The 17,913-nt window shown below is 38.2% G+C and overlaps 1 non-coding gene across 1 annotated transcript; it reads right to left on the bottom strand.

The window, feature by feature from the left end:
• Nucleotides 1-4,086: 4,086 nt before the first annotated feature.
• LOC128291394 (small nucleolar RNA R71) lies at nucleotides 4,087-4,193 on the bottom strand. Its single transcript, XR_008281168.1, has one exon. It is a non-coding gene; the product is annotated as a small nucleolar RNA R71 (small nucleolar RNA).
• Between the last annotated feature and the right edge of the window lie 13,720 nt (nucleotides 4,194-17,913).

Below are 17,913 nucleotides of genomic sequence, written 5' to 3' on the forward strand. Positions count from 1 at the left end.
TCATTAAAGGGCAAAATTGGAAAATGGCTTATAATGTGTAATAAAATAAAATAAACATGAAATGGCCATGAATTAATGTCCATCCTTAGCCGAAATTTCATAAGAAAAAGAAAGAAAAAGAGCAAGCTAGGTTTGGCTTTGTTCAAGCTTGATTTAAGGTTCGTTTTTGTTCCGTTTTTTATAATTTCTATGTTTCTGTGATCGTTGCTTCGTGTTCTTCAAAACTGATGTCTGAATTTCTATTTTTGTTGAAGATTATGAAATGTGTCATTGATGATTATATGAGCTTTGTAATGTTTCTATATGGATTATGAAAGATATAGTTGAGATTATCATGTTTTATCTTTCGATTTTTGAGGAAATTGAGCTATTTGGGCTAAATTGTGAAAATAATGTTTTGGGGGACAAAAATGTGAAATAAACATGTTGTATGGGCTTATATAGAAGCCATGAAAATTTTGCTAGCCCTTGTTGCAAAGAAATTTTGCATATTTGTGATTTTATGAAAAATGGACTAAATTGTCAAAGTGTGAAAATGTAAGGGCTAAAATGCAAAGTGCCCTAAATATGTGTACATGGATTAAATTGAATGAAATGAATGGTTGAATGGTTGAATTTGTATTGTATTATATAAAGAACAAAAAAAATCAGACTTATATTGGGGGAAGTCCAAAATAGTTGAATAGACGACTCGTTTTATTCAAAATCTGTCCTAGGTAAGTCAAATTACAATTACGTGTTAAACTGATTAAATTCTGAATATACAAACTTTAATTTGTATTGGTTGGCCTTGAGAGCCTGATGAATACCTTCTGAGTAAAATTCTGTTAATATTTTGGTATCTGAAAGCTCTTTATACTTCTAAAGGAACATTGATAACTATCTGAGGTATCGTGTAAGACCGTGTCTAGGACATAAGCCTCGATTGAGATTTACGTATAAGACCATGTCTGGGACATCGGCATTGTATCTGATTTCATATAAGACCCTGCCTAGGATAGAAGCATCGATATTGAATTACATGTAAGACCATCTCCGGGACGTCAGCGTTGTACTTGTTCCTGAGCATCTGTATCATTTCTGACCCGTCTGATGATAGCGTATAAAATCTAAGATTGAGTGTATGAAATGTATAACCTATGCAGGTACGTTTGTATCGTACTAAATTTCTACATACGAAAGACTCTATCTCTCTGAAATATGTATGGAATTTGGAAATGAAGCATGATATATATGCAACAAAGGAGCATGGTTAAGCTTATGAGTTATTCGATGAAATGGCTTTGAATCTTTATTGTTGAATTGTAATTTTATGCTTTAGTAGTTAGACCAATTGTATTTGTCTTACTAAGCTCTTTGTAGCTTACTCTGTGTGTGTTTATTGTCTGTTTTACAATTATAGTAGCTACTGAAGGCTCGGGGATAGTCGAGGATAGTCACCACACTAGCGATCTCATTTTGGTACTTTTGGAAGTGTGAATATTTTAAAATATGGCATGTATAGGCTAGAAGGTCTATGTATTAAGTTTTGGTTTTTAAATATATGTTCTGCCATGAGTGTTGGCTAGCAAATGGTATAAGTTTTGGTATGATTTTGAATGGGTAGTTGAATGATGATGATTTAGTTGTATAAAGCATGTTTTGAGCATGGAATTGGTTGAAAATTGTTGTATGAATGTTGTTTAACCTTGCTAGTAGGAAAGATCCATATAGGGGTGGCAAGTTGGCTTAAACCAAGCTTGTATTGTGCCACACTGTCAGGGGACACGGGCGTGCCTTGTGGCCATGTAAGAAAATCAGTAACCTCTTAAGATCCACACGGCTAAAGCACACGGGCGTGTCATATGGCCGTGGGTTTAAGTTAGTATCTAGCTAAGTACCACACGGCCATGACACACGGCCGTATCTGTTGGTCATGTGAAAAAGTCAGTATAGGACCTCTTTTCGGCACGACTAGTTCATTTGGGCGTGTCTAATGCCCCTGTATGCCACACAGCCTAGTCACATGGGCGTGTGACTTTGACAGTTTTGGAAGATTTGGTTAATGATAAACCATAAATTATACATATTTTTACCCCATGTTTAATGCATTTTATGGATTATTTCTCATTAGAATTGGTGAATTCGATGCTCCTAATGCTTTAATTTCATGTTTTATACTTAGGAGAGCATAGGAGAGCAAAAGGAACGAGAAACGGGCCAACAACGGCGAAAATGGGCCAAAGTATGAGATCAACACCGCTTGGGCCTCCTCACACGAGTATAGCACACGCCCGTGCCATTCTAATAGGCTTGAACACAGCCTGAAGTAATCATACACGGGCATGCCCCTACCGAGCCCAGGTTAAGTCCAATTCGGAAAAGGTCACTTTTGAGAGCTTCTAAGCATTCTAAAGCCTATAAATACACCCTAGAAGAGGAGAAAAGGGGAGACGGAGAATATGGGGTAAGGAATTACTCCAAGGAAGCCGATTGATCCATCTCAGAAGCCGGATTCATCATCAAGACTGAAGATCTTTCCTCAATTTCCCTTCAGGAGTTTTGGGTTTTCTTTATGTTTTGTATTCTTTATTCTTCTGAGATGTTTTCTTATTTAGTTATGAGCTAAAACCCCTAAATACCTAAGGGGAATGAAACCTAAGACGAATCCTGTTATTATTTTCTAAATCGTATGATAAATATTTAACTTGTTCTTAATTATGTGTTCTTAATTCTTGATTTGATATCCCAGGATACTGATTCAAGACATGCTCTTATTCAGAGGAGGAATAGACCCTGTCTAAGAGTACTTTTGTCATAATTAAGCGAAGTTGAGTGCGCGCCTAGAAATAGGGTGACAAGATTTTTTCGGATTAGGGTGAAACCTAATAAGGGGATCCATAGATCGAGTTAATACAGCCCTAGAGTGTTAATTAGAGAAAAGTCTCGATTATTCAATCTATGGATTAGACGTTATTAGTCTTGAATAGGGATAATAACATAACTTAGGGATCTCTACGGAACAAGTTGAATGAATAAATCCTTCGATTCGGGGCCAGAATAACAAGTAAAGCCTAGGTGGATTTTTTCCTTAGGTATTGTCTCAATTCAATCGATTTTCCCAAAAGCAATTCCCCAATTCTTTTCTCCCTGCGTTCTTAGTTTAGATAATTAGTTAATTAAAACAAAACCTCTTTATTCTTAGGCTAGATAATAAAAAGACAGTTATTACTAGTACTTTTAGTTCCTTTGGGTTCGACAATCCGGTCTTGCTAAAACTATACTACTGTTCGATAGATACACTTGCCTACATCGCGATAATAGTTAGTTCAAGAACGAGTAATTATAAATATTTAAAACCTATCACAAAACCTCGCGATCAAGTTTTTGGCGCCGTTGTCGGGGACTAAAATATTAGGAACGCTTAATTTTTATTACTTTAGCCATTTATTTTTCTTGCAATTTTATTTTATTTTATCATTATTATTATTTATTAACCTACTCTTTCTTTCTCTTGGCAAGTTTTCATAGTTTATGACTAGAAGAAACCCGTCAGGGCCACTACTTTTTGATAAAGAAATCGATCGAACAGTTTGTAAAAAACAAAAAGAAATAAGGCAAAGCTTAAGATACATAGAGAAAGAGCAAGAAGACGATACTCAACCCCCAACTGAAGAGATGGCTGAAAACCAAGGTAATCAGCTACCTCCTGCAATTGCGGTTAATCAAAATCCTGCTCCACGCACTATGTATGATTATGCTAAAACTTCTTTATTAGGAACTGAATCTAGCATAGTTAGACCTGCTATTGCTGCGAATAATTTTGAACTGAAACCTAACACTATTCAGATGATACAGCAATTTGTTCAGTTTGATGGCTTGCAGGAAGAAGATCCCAGTGCTCACTTAGCAAACTTTCTGGAGCTTTGCGATACATTTAAAATCAATGGCATTTCTGATGATGCCATTCATCTTCGGTTATTCCCTTTTTCATTGAGGAAAAAAGCTAAACAGTGGTTGAACTCGTTACCACGAGGGTCAATTACTACTTGGGAACAAATGACCGAAAAATTTTTACTAAAATATTTTTCACTGGATAAAACGGCTAAATTACGTAATGATATCTCTTCTTTTGTGCAGATGGACTTAGAAACACTTTACGATGCATGGGAGAGATACAAGGATCTATTGCGAAGGTGCCCTCAACATGGGTTATCTCAATGGCTACAAGTTCAAACAATCTACAATAGTGTGAATCCCTCAACAAGATAGATGATTGATGCAACTGGTAAAGGAACCATCAACAAAAAAACACCTGAAGAGGTTTATGAATTCATTGAAGAAATGTCACTGAATAACTATCAGTGGCAAGTCATAAGGACTAAGCCATCAAAAACAGTCGGTGTTTATAACGTCGACTCAGTTACTATGCTGTCAATTCAGGTAGAACTTTTTAATAAAAAGATTGATGGTTTACTTGGTTCTACGCAGGTACATCCAGTAATGAAGTGTGACTCAAGTGGAGGAGGTGTGTATACAGAATATCAATCCTACAACCGAAGAGGAACAAGTCAACTATATGGGTAACAATAATTTTAGATCTCAAAATAACCCATACAGTAATACTTATAATGCAGGTTGGAGAAACCACCCAAATTTCTCCTGGGGTGATCAAGGGAATCAAAAGCCACAAAATCCTTAGGGTTTTCAACAACCACCGTATCAATAAGAGAAGAAACCGAACCTTGAGGAGATGCTCTCTAAATTCATCTCGGTGTCAGAAACCCATATCCAAAATACCAAGACAGCACTTAAAAATCAACAAGCATCGATCCAAGGACTCGAAACTCAGAGAGGCCAGCTATCCAAACTAATCTCCGAATGACCACAAGGTAGCTTACCAAGTAATACTGAACCTAACCCAAGGGAACATCTCAATGCAATTAGTACTCAAGATAAGGAAGGATTCATTGCGCCTGAGCCAGAGTTGATGCAAGAAACTGTGGTGAGAAAAGGTAAAAGTGAGGTAAGTCATAACAAAATAGTGAATGAAGAATATAAACCTCGTGTCCCATACCCTAACGCGACAAGGCAGGACCGCTCAGACGAACAATTTGGTAAATTCCTTAAACTTTTGAAAAAATTACATATTAACTTACCGTTTATTGAGCTCTGTCACAGATGTCGAATGCAATGAAATTTTTAAAAGAGCTTTTAGTAAATAAGCGGAAGTTGGACGAAGCGTCACATGCGTAGTCTGCTCAGCTATTCTACAGAATAAGCTACCCCACAAATTGAAAGATCCAGGGAGTTTTACAATTCCTTGCTTAATTGGTAGTTTAGATATAAATCATGCATTAGCTGATTTAGGGGCTAGTATTAACGTCATGCCTTACAAAATGTTTAAGCAACTAGGTCTTGGGAAACCTAAACAAACTAGGATGAGCATTCAATTGGCAGATAAAACTATAAGATTTCTTAGGGGTATTATTGAAGATGTACTGGTGAAAGTAGATAAGTTCATATTTCCCGTTGATTTCGTTGTTCTAGACATAGAGGAGGATAATAACATCCCTTTGATTTTAGGGAGGCCCTTTTTAGCAACTGCTAAAATAATTATTGATGTTGGCACAGGTGAGCTTACACTTCGTGTGGGAGACGAAACAATCACCCTTCAAGCTCGTAATTCTGGCATCACATCAAACATTGAAGGTAATGCTCCACACCAATCTACTAAAACTGACAATATGACTTTGTAGAAATTGAGCTTCAAAGAAGTTCACAAGCCATGTTCTAGAAATGATAGAGGACACATTCATGAAGAACGAAGGCTATGGATAGAGGAGTTCGCCGAATGGCGAGCACATAAATCGAGAACACATGATAAACCGAAACTATGCCAAAACGAGCCCGATACCTCTCCAAATCTACTTAAGGTTGGTGACAAGGTCTTATTAGATACCGCAGATCCCCACATTGTCACTACCACACCGAATGAGGAAATTCCTCTTACGGTACTCAGTATTTTTCCATTCGATATGGTGGAGGTGAGTCATCCCAAGTTTGGCACTTTTAAGGTAAACAACACCTGATTAAAACCTTATTTTGATGAGATTGATAGCAGGAATGAGGAGTATAAACTCCTCAAACCACCATGACCATTCACTGAAGAGGTAAGTCGAGCTTAGACTATAAATAAGTGCTTCTCGGGAGGCAACCCGAGCACTAACAATATTAATTTATTTAAAATTTTGGTATTTAACCCGTAACCTACTAATAGAGATCTTGAATATAGGTGTTTCCACAGAGACACGGCCAAGCACACGGGAGTGCTTAAGGCCGTGTGAAAACAGGGCAAAAGATTTCCCCAACACGGGCTACGATAAAACCCCACAGCCGTAGTGTGACACGCTCGTGTGGAAGACCCGTGGTTGAAACTAAGAAAATAGCACGGGCGTGTGACACTCCCATGTCTAAAACCCGTGGTCAAACCTGTTAAATTAACACGGGCGTGGAGCTTGAACACACGGGCATGGGAGAAGCGAACAAAGCTAGACACGGCTGTGCAACACGGCCGTGTACTAAACGTCAGACGCGCCCAAATTTGAAATTCAGAATCACACGGGCTGAAATTGGGGGACACGGGCGTGTGCCATGGCCGTGTGCCCCAAAATCTATAAATACCCTGCACTATTCACTTTCTTCCCCATTCAAAAACCCTAACCTTAGCCGCTGCAACTCCACATGGCCCCCTACCATGCCCGTGCGCCGTCTTCAACTTCATTTTTGACACCCAATCTCTCTCCCTTAGCGTTTGTTTACTCTCTTCACTTCTATTTTACTTATTACTATTTTTTTTTACAACAATTTCCATTTCTTTTGAACTATCTTCCATTTTTGTTCATTACTTTATCATTTAGTTTGCATTTTTAGTTAGTTATTATACATTGCATGTTAAATCATGTGATTAGGAAACTTCATAACCATGATTTTACCATGCTCATTCTCATGATATTCCCATGCTAATATCTCTCATGTAATTTGCATTGTTCAATTATTTCTTATACATTTCATATTGTTAGGAAAGCTTCATTCTTTTACACATGCCATTACTACATACAATGACAAAGTCATGAATTATTATATTAGTTATGTTTGGTTGTAGCTGAAAGTCTGCTTTTTAGTTGGAAATTGTATTCCTTTTACTTCGACCACTCATCAAGATGACTTGATGATTCTAATCGCAGATACCATGTCATCGTCAAGAGGAAAGAAAATCACTGTACCTGCTTCGAAGAAGAGGAAGGGAGCGTCCTCTTCCGCGGGCCCAACCTCAGAAATCCATCACCCTCTCTTAAAGTTTCCCCGAGGGCCCTAGGAAGAACTGTTCCAAATACCTTGGGCCCGACCCTTAATTGCGGGCCGCTGCATCGACTGGGCTACCGTAGAACAAGTCCAAATGGCTAATACGATTCGGGCTCTCTTAACCACCGACCCTTGGGAGCTGTTCTTCAGGATTATCGAGCTGACATACCTCGAGCTCATGATGGAACTATGCTCAACGTTCCATCTCCGAACCAGAATGATAAGGTATGATGATCCTGGCATAGTCCAGTTTCACCTAGGTAGATTAATCCGCCAGCTAAGCATCCTAGAGTTCGGTGCTGCTTTAGGCCTATATACGGAGGAGTTTCGAGAGGAGAATGAACTACATGCTCTCAGTCGCCACATACATTTCTCTCCCTCGAAGTGTTGGCACACTTTGGCCCCTAGCACAGCCTCGTACAATCCTAGCCGCTCCAAGGCATCAGTTCTCCCACCATCCCTGAGGTACTTACACGCTATTTTAGCTCACACGATTACAGGGAGGTGAGAGAGCACTGGCGTCGTCAACACCCACGACGTCTACTTCTTATGGTGCATGTTGCAAGGGCACGTCATTGACCTTGCCTATTTCATCGCCATTGTGATTCAGCACTAGACAGAGCGGCATCGGAAGGGGTCATCTCCATTGGCCCCTACATGACTAGGCTCGCATGACACTTTAGGCTCCTCAACACCGCGGCCCAAGAATCATCCCTCACTCTTATCGGCCAGATGTCTCCACAAGGCATCTCGAGCATGCTTAGCATGAGGATGATCGAGAGGTGCCGAGGAACCTACCCTCCCCAGTATCGTCTCGCCCAATCTACCGAGGAGGAGGCCTACGAGAACATTGCTGAAGATGTCCCCCCACAGCACGAGGACCCACCGACCCAGCCACCACCATCCTCTCGTCCAGTTCATGCGGCAGCTTCATATGGTAACATCTTTGAGCGCCTCACCCGATTTGAGCAGCAGTGTTTTCAACGATTTGACAACATTGATGCTACTCTACAGCAGATTTATCAGCACCTCCATATCTCATCGCCAGTTCTACCTCGTGAACCATCCAGCGATGAAGATGTTTAGAAATATTTGTTTATTATTTTATGTTTTTAATTTTTATTGAAACTGATCACTCTCCAAAACTCTAGTTCGAGGAATTCATCATACAGGAAGTTTCACTTCTCTCCCTATCTTATTTTTATACTCTAATATCTATCTTTGTACATTGAGGGCAATGTACATCTTAAGTGTGGGGGGTATTTATTTCATTATCAGAAAAATCCCGGAATAATCATCTTGTTCTCTTGAAAAACTCTCATATCATATTTACGATAAATTTTAATTAATTTATGATTTTGATTGATATATCTTGAATTAAAACATAGGCCCTTATGCATTGATTGTTAAACTTTAAGACGTTAAAGAATCAAGCATGATAAGTTGATTTTTAAGAATTTAAAATTATAGATTGTTTCCCCAAGTCTAGGTATTACTTTGAATTGGAATTAACGAGTCTAAACATCAAAAAACCATAATTTTTGTGAGATTTTTGAGCCTTTTGAGCATCTTTTCATCCTTTCATGCTCACTTTTAATTTGCTTTGAGTGCGTCAGTATTGAACTATTATTCTAGAACTTGCTTGATTATGCATGTCGAGACCACACCACTTGATTTGATATATCAAAATGATTAAGGAACTTAGGATTAACCCACTCATGCCATGAAAAGCCTACCTCCACGATTAACCCCTAGTAAACCCCCTTGAACTTAACAAGCCATTTCTTGTATTAACCTTAATATTAACCCTTAACCCATTATTGTTAAAATTCCCTAAATTAATCCTTATTTTTGTCGAGATTTGAATTGAATAAATTGTTTAGCTATGTCTTGTTCTTATTAGCTAGTCTATGTTATGCAACTTGTTCTTAAAAAAAAAACTATGTATGCATATCTGTAATTTCATATTCTGAGAGAAGCTCTGTTGTACTTAAGTGAAGATTAACTCTTTTTCTAGTTAGGAAATTTTTCAATTCAATCTCAATTCTAACCCTTTCTTTCAGCTTGTGACCACACCCCCTAACCAAGCCTCATTACAATCCCCTAAAGACCTTTTGATTGATGTATCATCTTAAATTATAGTGGTGGAGATTTGATTTTCATGGAAGCCTATGGTAATGACTTTTGAGTGCTTCATTTATTATTCTTAAACACCTCGAGTGATTTGAGTGAACCTTTAGTGAGGATGTGAAACTCTGTGATATTTTGAATCAAAGGTAATTACTTAGACGAAGGGAAGCACCTCTAAGTTTGCATGACTAAATACTCAACTTGGAATGTTTGAAACTTTTATATTCTTTTAGTTGAATTCTCAATGTATGATTACTAATGGATTAATGTGAGATATTATCGATAGAAATTATAAGTTGAGAAGAATTTATTTTTATTATGAGTCGAGAATTTTGCTTGAGGACAAGCAAATGCTTAAGTGTGGGGGTATTTGATAAACCGTAAATTATACATATTTTTACCCCATGTTCAATGCATTTTATGGATGATTTCTCATTAGAATTGGTGAATTCGATGCTCCTAATGCTTTAATTTCATGTTTTATACTTAGGAGAGCATAGGAGAGTGAAAGGAACGAGAAACGGACAAAAACAGAGAAAATGGGCCAAAGTACGAGGTCAACACGGCCTGGACCTCCTCACACGGGTATAGCACACGCCCGTGCCATTCTAATAGCTCAAACATGGCCTGAAGTAATCACACACGAGCGTGTCCCTGCCGAGCCCAAGTTAAGTCCAATTCGAAAAAGGCAACTTTTGAGGGCTTCTAGGCATTCCAAAGCCTATAAATACACCCTAGAAGAGGAGAAAAGGAGAGACGAAGAATAGAGGGTAAGGAATTACTGTGATGAAGCCGATTGATCCATCTCAGAAGTTGGACTCATCAACAAGACTGAAGATCTCTTCTCAATTTCCCTTCAGGAGTTTTAGGTTTTGTTTATGTTTTGTATTCTTTATTCTTCAAAGATGTTTTCTTATTTAGTTATGAACTAAAACCCCTAAATACCTAAGGGGAATGAAACCTAAGACGAATCTTGTTATAATTTTCTGAATCGTATGATAAATATTTAACTTGTTCTTAATTATGTGTTCTTAATTCTTGTTTTGATGTCCAAGGATACTGATTCAAGACATGCTCTTATTTAGAGGAGGAATAGACCCTGTCTAAGAGTACTTTTGTCCTAATTAAGCGGAGTTGAGTGCGCGCCTAGAAATAGGGTGACAAGATTTTTCCAAATTAGGGTGAAACCTAATAAGGGGATCCATAGATCGAGTTAATGCAACCCTAGAGTGTTAATTAGAGAAAAGTCTCGGTTATTCAATCTAGGGATTAGATGTTATTAGTCTTGAATAGGGATAATAACATAACTTAGGGATCTCTACGGAACAAGTTGAATGAATAAATCGTCCGATTCTGAGCCAAAATAACAAGTAACGTCTAGGTCGATTTTTCGTTAGGTATTGTCTCAAGTCAATCGATTTTCCCAAAAGTAATTCCCCAATTCTTTTCTCTGTGCATTTTTCGTTTAGAGAATTAGTTAATTAAAACAAAACCTCTTTATTCTTAGGCTAGATAATAAAAAGACAGTCATTACTAGTACTTTTAGTTCCTTTGGGTTCGATAATCTGGTCTTGCTAAAACTATACTACTGTTCGATAGGTCACTTGCCTACATCGTGATAATAGTTAGTTTAAGAACGAGTAATTATAAATATTTAAAACCTATCACGAAACCTCGCAATCAGTTAAGTTCTGAAAATTCTGAATAGGTTCGGTTTAGTTTCGACCTTTCCTTTAATATATGTTTTAGGTCTCGTAGACCACATTGATGAATGAATTGTTGATGAATGTTTCTGTAATAATGATATATGAAATCTATGATTCTGAATTTGTTTGAAATATTCTATCTGTCTGGTAATGTCTCGTAACCCTAATTCGATGTCGGTTACGGGTTAGGGGTGTTACAGGCCATAAATATCGCAGCAACGTTGCCAGTTAACAGAACGGTTATAAGCCATAAGTATCACAGAAAGGCTGAAAGCCTTGTACAGAACGCCTACAAGCCGTACACTTCCTCCGTCAATAATAACCCAACCCCATGTAGTATGTCATGTCATAAATATTGTGTATGCAAAGTCATACTCAGTACAATCATATATGTAAATCATAAGCACCTCGGTCAAATGGAACATAAGAGCATAATCGTCATTCTACCATACAGGGGTATTACGGTCATTTTGCCCTACAGGGGCATTATAGTCATTTTCCAAACTGGGGTATTTATGACCCATCAGATAGTCCAGCATCGCCTCGAGTGACTTAAGTAACCTAAATAGACATAACGGTGCAAATGGGCCTAAGGCCTATTATTCGGCCCAAGTGGGTCGGGACGCTTGTGTTCCCAGCCCATTTATCCCAATTTCAATCACGGCTATGCGAACACCATATCCCAGCTCATAATTTGACACTTACCATGGAATTTCTACGTGTGGGGCCCACGAGCCCATTTCGCCCACACGACCCATTTTAGTCCATCGAGGCCCAAAAATAACTTGAGTCATGCGCACGACATGACAAGTCTATCTACTTCCCGCTTATTAGCGAAATTTACCCACGCAAGCACACGAGCCTATTGGGCCTATTCGGCCCATTATGGCCTATCGAGGCCCATAACAGCCCCAGTCCATGAAAATGCACGTGGTGGCCTTTGCAGTCTATCGCCTATGTAAACCAAAATCGTATGTCACTAGCAGAAGAGAAAAGCAATCGGCCAAGAACCGAATAAAGAGGGTACGCCGAAAGGAAAAGCAATGAAGAGATTAAAAGGGCAATCAATTGGGGGAGAACTGAAAAGAAATCAGTATAGTGAAAAAAGTGATGGTAAGGGAAGCGATTGGGACAAAAGATGAAGAAACAAAAGATAGTATATTCGACCAGGAAAAAGAGAAGTAGAAATAAAAGTGAATAAAGAAAACCGTCAACAAAGGTTGTATTCGCCAACACCAATTAGTTTCCCAAATGGTCAATTCCGCGACACACCAATAACCCAAAACAGAAAGCAAAAAGAGATATATTTCGGCACTAAGAGTCACAAACAAAAAATGGCCAAAACTCACCAAAATGAGAGGAGAAACATCTCATAGTCGAATTTGCATACTCCAACCCCCCAATCGACTACAACTCTTCCTAATTTGAACTCCTTGACTTTCTCCTAAAATCTCTCCCCTTATCCCTCCTAATTCAACAACCATGACCAGTTCAAACTTCAGCCTTTTACCAAGTCCACAACAACTTTCCAGAGTTTCAATCCAATTCAACCACTTACCATCCCCTTGTAGCAAAATAATTGCATTTTTCTTGTAAGAGGATTCGAACCCTTGCCCTTCTCACATGCTCACACGCCACTTGCCCCCCTGCCACAAGCTCTTTTGTGTCACACTTTATCCTCAATTAATTATAAGGTCTATAGGCCAAAGTCTAGGTTCGTTTAAAAGAAAAACCAAAATAAATTGTAAGAGACAAGATTTGAACCCAAGCTCCCTTTCAACCTTAATGGCGCCACAACCACTAGACCACATGCTTCATTGTGTCATTTACTTAACACAATAATTTAAAAGGCCTTCATCCAAGCATCTAGGGATTTATTCACTGAAAATCAAAATTTTTGCTAAAGCCCAGGTTTGAACCCAGGACTTTTCCCACTCCTCTCAAGACCTTTAACCACTTGAGCAGACATTTAATTGTGTCATTTCCTTGCACAATTAAATACTTATATGCAACCTTCTTACAGTCTCATACTCAAGGCCCAATACTTCTAGGCCCAAATTCAAGGCGTTACAATTCTACCCCCTTAAAGAAATTTCATCCTCGAAATTTCCAACTATCAGAATAGTCGTACAACCTAGCCTACCACACAACGCTCTTGCTGCGCACTCTGATCCTAACAATAGAAGCATGCACCAAACCATCTATCTATCAAAGTGGATAAATAACACATGCATACCATTTCCAGAACACACAGAGAATAAATACAAACTCTAAATTCAAGTGTAGCAACACAATCTAATATCTAAATAAATCACATTGTTTTTTTATCTACTGCTTTTCAATGAAAACAAACAACAGTTTCAAAAACTTACGAATTCGACGCTGGAGACTTGTGTGCCACACTTTTTAGAAGAAATATCTCAAGTATATTGCACATATGGAAACAAATTTTTGAAATTCAATTTTTTGAAACCCATTCCACAGCCGAGTTTTGTAACCCAGGCTCTGATACCACTAAATGTAACACTCCAAACTCAGCATAGATGTTATGGCCAAATCTGGCGTGTTACATCAGCGCGTCGTTCAAAAATTGAGTTGTTGTTAAAAGTTCATTTCTATAATTAAAACCTTTTGCTCGAGGTTAGCAAATCATCTCGTCAAAAATGTTTACTTAATGTTTGGCATTGATACTTTAAGTTATTTCAAATCGTTGAAGCTACTAAAGTTTGAAATATAAAAAGTCTGTTTTTAAGTGTTTTTGAAAATAGTTATTAATTTTTGAAAATTTGTGTTTAGCATTTTTAAATAAGGAAATCAAAAGCCCAATTAAAAATTTAATACCTCAAAGGCCTTATTACAGAATTAAAACCCCAAAACATAAAATTCAAATAAAAAGTCTACAGTAGAGCATCAGCGGTCGTGTGGCCACCTCCGAGTCTCTCACGGCTCCAAATCGCCTAAGGTTGGGGATTACCTGCACAGTTAATAAACAGGATGAGTTTATGAAAACTTAGTCTGTAATCTCTTTCTAAATTAAAACAGTTAGTAAACAAATAGAATTCAAAATCAGTTTGGGTCGAAGCCCATTATAGTAATAGAAAAATGTGTGTGGGCCTAAGCCCAGTACAATTTCACTTGGGTCTCAGCCCTCATCAGAATCAATTGAGCCTAGCCCATTTTCAATATCAGTAACAGTTGGGCCTAGCCCATTAACAGATCGGGTGGGCCTAAGCCCAATATAGAATCAGTATCAGATGCAGATATACAGACAGATATCCAGCCCAGTCTAACCAATACACCACCCGTACCAACCAACACACCATGTGGGGATAAAATCGACCCACCCAACCAACACACCAAGCTTAGCACCGGTTGCGGCACTAAGTCAATAGAACTACTTAACAGCGTAGACAGAACAGCTAAAGGCCGTAAATATCGTAGCAACACTGCTAGTTAACAGAACAGTTATAAGCTATAAGTATCGCAGAAAGTCTGAAAGCTTTGTATAGAACGGCTACAAGCCGTACACTTCCTCCGTCAATAATAACCCAACCCCATGCAGTATGTCATGTCATAAATATGGCGTGTATGCAAAGTCATACTCAGTACAATCATATATGTCAATCATAAGCACCTTAGTTAAACGGAACATAAAAGCATAATCGTCATTCTACCATACAGGGGTATTATAGTCATTTTGCCCTACAGGGCATTATAGTCATTTTCTAAACCGGGGGTATTTATGAGCCATCAAATAGTCCACCATTGCCTCAAGTGACTTAAGTAACCTAAACAAACATAACGGTACAAATGGGTCTAAGGCCCATTACTGGCCCAAGTGGGCCCACATGCTTGTGTGGCCCATTTAGCCCAATTTTAGTCACGGCTATGCGAACACCATATCCCAACTCATAATTTGACACTTACCAAGGATTTTATACACATGGGGCCCACGAGCCCATTTTGCCAACACGGCCCATTTCAGTCCATCGAGGCCCAAAAACAACATGACAAGTCTATCTACTTCCCACTTAATAGCAAAATTTACCCACCGAGCCCACGGGCCTATTGGGCCTATTCTGCCCATTATGGCCTATCAGGGCCCATAATGGCCCTAGTCTACGAAAACGCACGTGGTGGCTTTTGCAGTCTATCGCCCATGATTTGTGGGCTCAATTTACCGCACGAGCGATCACACGCTCGCAAGGCCTCAAACGCTGAAGTTCCAGCTATTTGGCTTTTTGGCTTTCATTGATTCGCAGTTCAACAGGGGTGTGATTACACTCATTTTTCTTCTTTTCGATGGTAATGGTTCACGATGTACAGTTACATACCATTATCTGCAGAATCGCACGAGAAATCTCCCAGTACCAACCCTAAACCAAAGTGTGTGATTTGGTCCACTTGTAATGTTAATCGAAAGATGACTACACCCTTTCTTGCCAAAATGCTGTAATAACAAAGGAATCTATTAACCAACAAACGCGTGATCTAGCACTTGAATCTATTTTATTGCTTAACAAAAACCCAAATCCAAAGATAGGGCATTCGACCAACCCCAACGTGTTAGACCAAAACGCTTACCTTAAATCGCATGGTAAGAAAAAGGTTCCAGTGACTACCTTTAGAAACTCCTTCACTTCACCAAAAACCTAGAATCCAACAACCACCACCCCATAAGGAAGGAATCATGATTTTGGAAACCCAGGTACAATATGAGAAATAGGTAATCGATTTTTAGAAAAGATAGAAGAACGTGTTTGAACATATATAACTATAATAGAAAAACAAGAGAGAACCCGTGAGTACCTACCAGTCTGTCAGAACCCTTGTAAACCGAAATCGTATGTCATTAGCAAAAGAGAAAACCAATCGGCCAAGAACCGAATACAGAGGGTATGTCAAAAGGAAAAGCAATGAAGATTAAAAGGGCAATCAATTGGGGGAGAACTAAAAAGAAATCAGTATAGTGAAAGAGATGATGGTAAGGGAAGCGATTGGGACAAAAGATGAAGAAACAAAAGATAGTATATTCGACCAGGAAAAAGAGAAGTAGAAACAAAAGTGAACGAAGAAAACCATCAACAAAGATTGTATTTGACAACACCAATTAGTTTCCCAAATGGTCAATTCTGCGACACACCAATAACCCGAAACAGAGAACAAAAAGAGATATATTTCAGCACTAAGAGTCACAAACAAAAAATGACCAAAACTCATCAAAATGATAGGAGAAACATCTTATAGCTGATTTTGCATACTCCAACCCCCCAATCGGCTACAACTCTCCCTAATTTAAACTCCTTGACTTTCTCCTAAAATCTCTCCCCTTATCCCTCCTTGATTTACTCCAGCTTCTCCCAATTCAAATTCAATTCAACAACCATAACCAGTTCAAACTTCACCCTTTTACCAAGTCCACAACAGCCTTTTAGAGTTTCAATCCAATTCAACCACTTACCATCCCCATGTAGCAAAATAATTACGTTTTACTTGCAAGGGGATTCGAACCCTTGCCCTTCCACATGCTCACACGCCACATGCCTCCCTGCCACAAGCTCTTTTGTGTCACACTTTATCCTCAATTAATTATAAGGTTTATAGGCCAAAGTCCAAGTTCCTTTAAAAGAAAAACCAAAATAAATTACAAGAGCTAAGACTTGACCTCAGGCTCCCTTGCAACCTTAATGATGCCACAACCACTAGACCACATGTTTCATTGTGTTATTAACTTAACACAATAATTTAAAAGGCCTTCATCCAGGCATCCAGGGCTTTATTCACTTAAAACCAAAATTGTTGCTAAACCCAGGTTTGAACCCAAGACTTTTCCCACTCCTCTCAAGTCCTTTAACCACTTGAGCAGACATTTAATTGTGTCATTTCCTTGCACAATTAAATACTTATATACAACCTCCTTACGGACCCATACTTAAGGCCCAATACTTCTAGGCTTAAATTCGGGGCATTACAACCATATCATGGAGTTCAACAAAGCAAACATTACCTACAGCTTTTTCAAATCATGCAGAAATAATTGCAATGCATTAGGCAAGTCAAGAGTTTGTTTGGCTGAGGTTATTAATGGTCACTAAACTAACTATAAATACGACAAAGGCAAGCGCACCTATCGAACAATAGTATAGCTATGGTGAGTAGAGAATATTGTATCCACGAAGACTAAAAGTATTAGTGATTACCATTTTTCTATTATTTAGCCGACAATTTGAAGTGATGTGTTTTAATCTAAATTTACTAAACTAATTTAACTAAGAACGTAACAGAGAAAGAATCAAGAAAATAATTTAATATTAACCAATGAGATAGACAATACCTAGGAGAGGATCCACCTAGACATCACTTCTTATTATGAATCTAAATTAAATGATTTATTCACTTGTGTCTTGATCCATAGAAATCCCTAAATTATGTTAATATCTCTTTCGAGAGTAAAAATAACTAACTCTAGGTTGATTAATTGAAATATATTTCTAATTAAAACCCTTATCATCGCATTAACTCGATCTATGGATTCCCCTATTAGATTTTACTCTAATCCGGTAGATTTATACTGCCCTATTTTTAGGATTGCATGCAACTCCACTCAATTATGTTAGATCTTCTCTTAAACAGGGACTTTTGTTCCACTAAATTAATCACATTAAACATAAATTAATATCCCGAAAATATTAAAAAAAAGAAATCAGCATACATAATTAAGAACAAGAATAAA

This window comes from Gossypium arboreum, chromosome 3 (genome assembly GCF_025698485.1).
Source record: "Gossypium arboreum isolate Shixiya-1 chromosome 3, ASM2569848v2, whole genome shotgun sequence".
Classification (NCBI taxonomy): domain Eukaryota; kingdom Viridiplantae; phylum Streptophyta; class Magnoliopsida; order Malvales; family Malvaceae; genus Gossypium; species Gossypium arboreum.